The sequence below is a fragment of the Pinus tabuliformis genome, chromosome 2_2 (assembly GCF_031772625.1).
Source record: "Pinus tabuliformis cultivar Carrire ecotype Pingquan chromosome 2_2, CPIR1, whole genome shotgun sequence".
NCBI classification, from domain to species: domain Eukaryota; kingdom Viridiplantae; phylum Streptophyta; class Pinopsida; order Pinales; family Pinaceae; genus Pinus; species Pinus tabuliformis.
This window is the reverse complement of record NC_142300.1, coordinates 373,214,981-373,223,657: the sequence shown is the minus strand read 5'-3', so window position 1 is coordinate 373,223,657 and position 8,677 is coordinate 373,214,981.

The following is an 8,677-nucleotide window of genomic DNA, read 5'->3' as shown; positions in this document are numbered from 1 at the left end:
ATATACTAATATTTTGTTTTATATACTAACACAATCACATTTATAAGAAACATGTATACAATCACATTTTTCAATGTAATTGATATACAAATAGGCTTATATCAATCACATTAATAATTATTATGGGTATTTAGGATTATTAATAACTATATAAATATTAACAACAATATTATTTATATATATATTATAATATTAATATTATAATAATAATATAAACTCCTAATATATATCAATTAATAATAAGAATACCTCATAATAATATATTATCATTATATTATTAAAATAATATAATAATATAAAATTATAAAAAAAAATAATTAAGGAATTTAGACTTCTGTGATCCATAACATTGTTTAGTAATCTTCGGCAAAATCACATAATCAATCTTATGTCGACGCGTTTCGAACCAACCAGTGTGGTTCATCGTCAGGACAAGATGAAGAACTAATCTGGCTTAGCTTGATTAAATAGAGTTGCAAATTTTGACCTGATGACCAAAGTCAACCTAATAATTTTATTGTTAATAGAGACATATTATTATTAGTTAATTGAATAATACAATAAATTTATTGTTTTAAATATAATGGTCATTAAATCTACATATTTATTAAAAACCTATATTTTTTTTAATTGTTCGTAAATTATTTAATTACAAATAAATAGTATTAAATTACTATCTGTGTATTTATTTAATAATAATTGTTTATATCTAGGGACCCAATGGTAAACTAGATATAATGGTCATTAATAAATTATGGTAAATTAATAATGGTAAACTAAATATAATGGTCATTAATCAACTATATCTTCATAAAACCTATATTTATTATTATTCAAATTATTTAAATACGATTAAATATTATTAAATTGTTCTTAGGATTTAGTTATCATAGGTAAAAGTTTAAATCCAAAAAATCATTTTAATTTAATATTTAAATGTAAAGGCCCATTCGAAATTAAAATAATAAGTTCTACACAATAATCTATATTTTCTTAATAATTTATAGTTCTAATATTATTAAAAACAATAAATAGTATTCTAGTTAAACCATTAATATTCCTAGAATATAGTTACATTAGGTAAAATGAAAGTACAAGTTTATTAAAAGTATATCCATTATCTCATGTTATCATATATTTTTATTAATTTCTTGTTTACCATTTAACCTAAGGGTCATTTGGTAAAACTAGATCACCTTTTATCATTAATTTTATAATTATATTCATTAATTATTTTTATTAACTATGTTATTAGTTAATTATCTTATTACTTATAAGGTTTAAAAAAGAGGGGGTCTTTATTAATTCGATATAAAGGTAAAAATCAAATCTAATTCTGAAATACCCCTTGGAATAAGGTTAATACAATAAGCCGGAAATTATATTAATACCCCATGCACTCCATAATAATAAGATAAACCCGCCAAAACCAGAACTTGAGGAGAGGGAAGACAGAAACCTTAAGACTTAACAAAAGGGAAGGAGGAGGCTAGGAAGACAAGGCTGGGACCCAGCAACTGCTAATCTTCCAGCCATCATCCCTATTAAGATTGTTCGGCCTTTTCTCAATCTCCAGGGCCTCTCTAAATTTGCGATGGTGAAACTGCGCAACTTTGGCAATGACTTGAGCATCTTCTATACAAACATGATGCATAGTCTTACCCGCATGCTCAGCCAAGGCTGAGGACTTGGTCCTACCATGTCTTAAGTCAGCCGAATGCTCGCTAATCCGTTGATTGATAGAGCGACCAGTCTCACCAATGTAAGGGGTCCCACAGGAACAGGGAATGACATAGACGCCCTTCATGTCCTTAGGGTCAATAGGGTCTTTTACAGACCTAAGGGAGCTACGGATAGTGCGGAGAGGTCTAAAAGTTGCGGGCACATCATACTTCCTCAGAACCCTCGCAATCCTATCCGTGGTCCCTTGGATGTAAGGAAGATTCACAACCAAGGTACGGTCTTTGGGAACCTTTCGGATGGAAGGCTCCTTCTTGGCCCTGAGGAAGGCTTTATGACTTAGGTGCCTATTATAACCATTCTTCTCAACTTGACATCAAGGAGATGAGCCTTCTCCGCTTCCAGGCTCCCCTCATCCGAAATTCTAACAGCACGTGTGGCAAGCGTGCTAAGGACCCCTAACTTCTGAGCGGGGAAATGATGCGAAGACGCATGCAAGTATTGTTCAGTATGCGTCTTCTTTCTAAACACCTGATGAGAAAAGGAACCATCCACCTTCTTTGAGATGAGAACATCTAAGAACGGAAGACAACCATTATTTTCTTTTTCCATCGTGAATTTAATGGCGGCGGACTGGTTATTGAGGTGACTGAAGAAACGATCCAGCTCGACCGGACCATGAGACCAGACAACACCAGTGTCATCAACGAATCTTTTCCAAAGCTTCGGTAAGAGACGAGAGGAGGCCAAAGCCTTAGACTCAAACTCCTCCATGAAGAGATTAGCGACGACAGGGGACAAGGGGGAGCCCATGGCAACTCCGCAAGTCTGCTCATAGAATTCTCCCTCGAAGCTGAAAAAGGTGGAGGTAAGGCAAATTTCAACTAACTTAGTCGTATCCGGGTCAGTTAGCTTATTAATTACCTTCATGGCCTCATTGATAGGAATACAAGTATAAAGAGAGACCACGTCGAAACTTACCAGAATGTCCTCAGGCTCAAGTTCAATTTTCTTAAGATCCTCAATAAAAGAAGCTGAGTCTTTGACAAAGGACTCAGTCTTCCCAACCAAGGGTCTCAACTTAGCAGCGAGGAACTTGGCCAGGAGGTAAGTTGGACCACCAATGGTATTGACAATGGGTCTCAGGGGGACCCCATCCTTATGGATTTTAGGAAGATCATAAATCCTAGGAGTGATGGGGTTACCCTCAATAAGCTTCTGGGCAAGAGGAATCGTGGAATTGCACGACTTGATCGCACGAGCGACCGCTCTGGAAACCTTTTTGAGGGGATTTTTCGAAAGCTTCTTATAACTCCCACTGTTACAGAGATGGTCGAGCATCTTAGTCCTGTAATCCTCTCTATCCAGGATAACGGCAGCCCCACCTTTATCCTCTTTTAAGACCACAACGTCCCGATTATCGTTCAAGGTCTTCAGAGCCTCAAACTCAGCCTTGCTAATATTGCTACGGGGAGGCTTAGCCCTCCTCAGGGCAACGACGCAATCCTGTCTAATCGTGTCTTTAATCTTATCAGGAAGGTTCTTAATGCCATATTCTACATCACAAATGATGTCTTCAACTGGGATTTTCCTCGGAGCTAAGGCAAAATTGAGACCCTTCCTTAAGAGACTAAAAACCGCGGGCGGAAAAGAGAAACTCGACAGATTCACCACTTTATTGTCCTGAGGAAAGGAACCTGACCTACCCACCGACAAACCCTCAATATCCACTTTACGATTAAGGCTATCAACACCATCTAACACTTTATTGAACCGACCATTATTATTATTGAATACTTTATCACCACTCGGATTCTCGACTTTTTTATTTCTATTATTCAATTTATACATCGTAGAATTATTATCGTAATCACCAATGTTAATAATATCATAATGCTTTTTATTGATAACTAAATTAACGCTAACATCCAAATCATTCAACGGATTGGGGTCACCATTGTTTATCGGGTTATTATTAATACTATTACATTTATATAATGCCGCTTCTCTATCGTAATCGTTATGCTTCTTTTCAATAATCAAATTACCGCTAACACCAGCACCCTTAACGCTAACACCCATATCGTTAACCGGATTGGGGTCTCCAATATTTATCGGGTTATTATTAATATTATTACATTTATACAATGCAGCTTCTTTACCGAGATCGCCAAGCTTATTTTCGATATTTAATTGCTTATTTTCAATATTTAATTGCACGCTAATACCAAAATCATTATCACTGATCAGGTTACTATCATTATTCACCGAATCAAGGACATACCTTTAATTCTCGAACAGCATCCATCAGAGTCTGCGCGTAAATTCGAATCCGCTGACCCAACAGCTGCAATGCCACGGGGGCAAACTAACTCATCAGAGCTTACCTGCGGTTCTTTAATCCCTGACGAGTCAGCCAGAGGATCGGCCACTGACCGCTGCGAATCGACCAGAGAGCGCTCGCCATAACCTGCAGCTTGGCTGACCAGACTTACCAGCCCACGGTCACCGAATACTGAATCACAATATAACAATTATATTGTATTATTATTATAATAAAATATAATAATAATAATAATATCTGATTATAATATTATATTATTATAATAATAACAATAAAGACCAATTATTTATTATTTATTATAATTAATAACTATATAAATAATAGGAACTATATTTTTATTTATTTATATATTTATGATTATTATATTAATATTATTATAATAATATAAACAATTATTATTATTAGGCTTTAGTATTTTTAATATTTATCTTAGGGTTTGTATATATTGAGTTAATTATTATTGATATTTAGAATTATTAATAACTATATAAATATTAACAACCAAATTACATATATTATTATATTAATCTTATAATAATAATATAAACTCCTAATATATATTAATTAATAATAAGAATAGCTCATAATAATAGTAGATTATCAATATATTATTAAAATAATATAATAATAGAAATCTAAAAAAAAATAATAACAATTATATTGTATTATTATTATAATTAATAATAATAATAATAATAATAATAATAATATCTGATTATAATATTATAATAATATTATATTATTATTATATTATTATAATAATATACAAATATAATTATTATTATTATAATAATATAATCCATATTATTATAATAGTCCATGGGGCTTTGGATTGATGACGAATGGGTACACTGTTCAGGCACTCCTTGTGATAGGTCACTAGTTCAAATCCCCCGTGGGTGCTTACCTACCAATATATATATATATATATATATATATATATATATATATACCAATTATTTATGATAATTAATAACTATACAAATAATAGCAACTATATTTGTATATATTTGTATATTTATGATTATTATATGAATATTATTATAATAATATAAACTATTATTATTATTATTATTATTAGGCTTTAGTACTTTTAATATTTATCTTAGGGTTTGTATACATTGGGTTTATAATATTAGTCTCTTTTGTTTATTATTACCTAAGGGTTTAATACTAAAATCCCAAGGGATTATGAACCAACAGGAATAATATTAAACAAAAAGGACTAATATTATAAACCCAACTCTTTAATATTATAAACCTAAGGAATTAGTAAACCTAACGGATAAATATTAAAAACCTAAGGGATCAAGAACCACAAGGAATTGATATTACAAACACAAGAGAAACATAAAGATGACCATGATTGATATTATAAACCCAAGTTAATAATAAACTCAAAGGATTAATACTAAAACCCCAAGGGATTATGACTGAAGGAAATAATGTTAAACCCAAGGGACTAATATTATAAACTCAACATTGGTAAACCCTAATGTAAATAATAGAAATACTAAAATAAACATGGTTTATTTTCATGGTGAGAGAATCCTTGTCACAAAGTGACATTCAACCATGGTTGGCCATCATTGTCTGTGATTGACAACGGTTGACCATGATCGATATTATAAACCTAACGGAATAATAAACCCAAGGCATTGATATTATAAACCCCAAGGAATAATAAAACTAAATGATTAATACGAAAACCCCAAGGGATTATGAACCCAAGGGAATAATATTAAACCCATGGGACTAATATTATAAACCCAAATATAAACACTACAAACACTAAAATAAACATGGTTGATTTTCATGGTGAGTCAATCTTTGTCAAAATGCGACATTCAACCAAGAGACTAATATTATAAAACTAACATTAGTAAACCCAAATATAAATACCACAAATACTAAAATAAACATGGTTTATTTTGACAGTGAGACAATTCTTGTCACAATGCGACATTCAACCATGGTTGACAATGTTTGGCTATGATTGACAATGGTTTACCATGATTTATATTATCAACCAAAGGGAATAATAAACCCAGGGGATTGATATTATAAACCTAATGAATAATAAGCACAAGGGATTAATACTAAAACCCAAGGGATTATGAACCCAAGGGAATAATATTAAACCCATGGGACTAATATTATAAACTTCACAGCGAGTAAAGTAAAATATCAATACTACAAACACTAAAATAAACATAGTTTATTTTGATGGTGAGACAATCCTTGTCACAATGCTGCATTCAAACATGGCTACGATTTATATTATAAACCTAAGGGAATTAAACAACCCAAATTTTGATATTATAAACCCGAATGAATAATAAACCGAAGGGAGTAGTACTAAAACCCCAAGGGATTATGAACCTAAGGGAACAATATTAAGCCCAAGGGACTAATATTATAAACCCAATATTCGTAAATCCAAATATAAATATTACAAACACTAAAATAAACATGTTTTATTTTCATGGTGAGACAATCTTTGTCAAAATGTGACATTCAAGCATGGGACTAATATTATAAACCCAACATTGGTAAACCCAAAGATAAATACTACAAACACTATAATAAACATGGTTTATTTTGATGGTGAAACAATCTTGTCACAATGCGACATTCAACCATGGTTGACCATGTTTGGCTATGATTGACAATGGTTTACAATGATTGATATTATAAACCAAAGGGAATAATAAACCCAAGGGATTGATATTATAAACCCAAATGAATAATAAACCCAAGGGATTATGAACCCAAGGGAATAATATTAAACCCAAGTGACTAATATTATAAACCCAACATTCGTAAAACCAAATATAAATATTACAATGTCTAAAATAAACATGATTTATTTTCATGGTGAGACAATCCTTGTCACAATGTGACATTCAACCACGGTTGACCATGTTTGATATTATAAACCTTGTTGGAATAATAAACCCAAGGGATTGATATTAAAACCCAAATGAACAATAAACCCAAGGGATTAATACTGAAACCGCAAGGGATTATGAACCCAATGGAATAATATTAAACCCAAGGGCCTAATATTATAGACCCAACAATCATAAACCCAAATGTAAATATTACAAAGACCAAAATAAACATGATTTATTTTCATGGTGAGACAATATTTGTCAAAATGGGACATTCAACCATGGGACTAATATGGTAAACCCAAATATAAATATTACAAACACTAAAATAAACATGGTGTATTTTCATGGTGAGACAATCTTTGTCAAAATGCGACGTTCAACCATGGGACTAATATTATAAACCCAAATTTGGTAAACCCAAATATAAATACTACAAATGCTAAAATAAACATGATTTATTTTGACGGTGAGACAATCCTTGTCACAATGTGAGATTCAACCATAGTTGACCATGATTGATATTATAAACCTAAGGGAATAATAAACCCAAAGGATTGATATTATAAACCCCAAGGAATAATAAAAGTAAGGGATTAATACTAAAATCCCAAGGGATTATGAACTAAAGGGAATAATATTAAACCCATGGGACTAATATTATAAACCCAATATTGATAAACCCAAATATAAATACTACAAACACTAAAATAAACATGGTTTATTTTGATGGTGAGACAATCCTTGTCACAATGCAACATTCAAACATGGTTGACCATCGTTGGCTATGATTGACAATGGTTGGCCATGATTGATATTATAAACCTAAGGGAATAGTAAATTCAACTTATTTACATTATAAATCCAAATGAATAATAAACCCAAGGGATTAATACTAAAATCCCAAGGGATTATGAACCCAAGGGAATAATATTAGGCCCAAGGGATTAATACTAAAACCCCAAGGGATTATAAACCTAAGGGAATAATATTAGGCCCAAGGGATTAATACTAAAACCCCAAGGGACTAATATTATAAACCCAACATTTGTAAACCCAAGTATAAATATTATAAAGACTGAAATAGAAATGATTTATTCATGGTGAGACAATCCTTGTGACATTGTGACATTCAACCATGGTTGACCATGTTTGATATTATAAACATGTGGTAATAATAAACCCAAAGGATTGATATTATAAACCCAAATGAATAATAAACCCAAGGGATTAATACTAAAACCCCAAGGGATTAATACTAAAACCCCAAGGGATTATGAACCCAAGGGAATAATATTAAACCCAAGGGACTAATATTATAAACCCAACATTCGTAAACCCAAATATAAATATTACAAACACTAAAATAAACATCATTTACTTTCATGGTGAGACAATCCTTGTGACAATGTGACATTCAAGCATGGTTGGCTATGATTGACAATGGTTTACCATGATCAATATTATAAACCTAAGGGAATAATAAACCTAAGGGATCTATATTAAACCCTAGGATTAATACTATAATATCTATCAGTAATATTATACCCTAGGAATATGAACCCTTATATTAATAAACTCATAAAAATGATATTATAAACACAAGGGATTGATATCATAAATGCAAGGGACTAATAAACCCATGGGATTACAAACATGTAGGAATAATATTAAACATGAGGAATTAATATTATAAACCCAAGAAATTTAAATATTATAAAACTTAGTATTAACATTATAAACCTATCTCATTAATAAA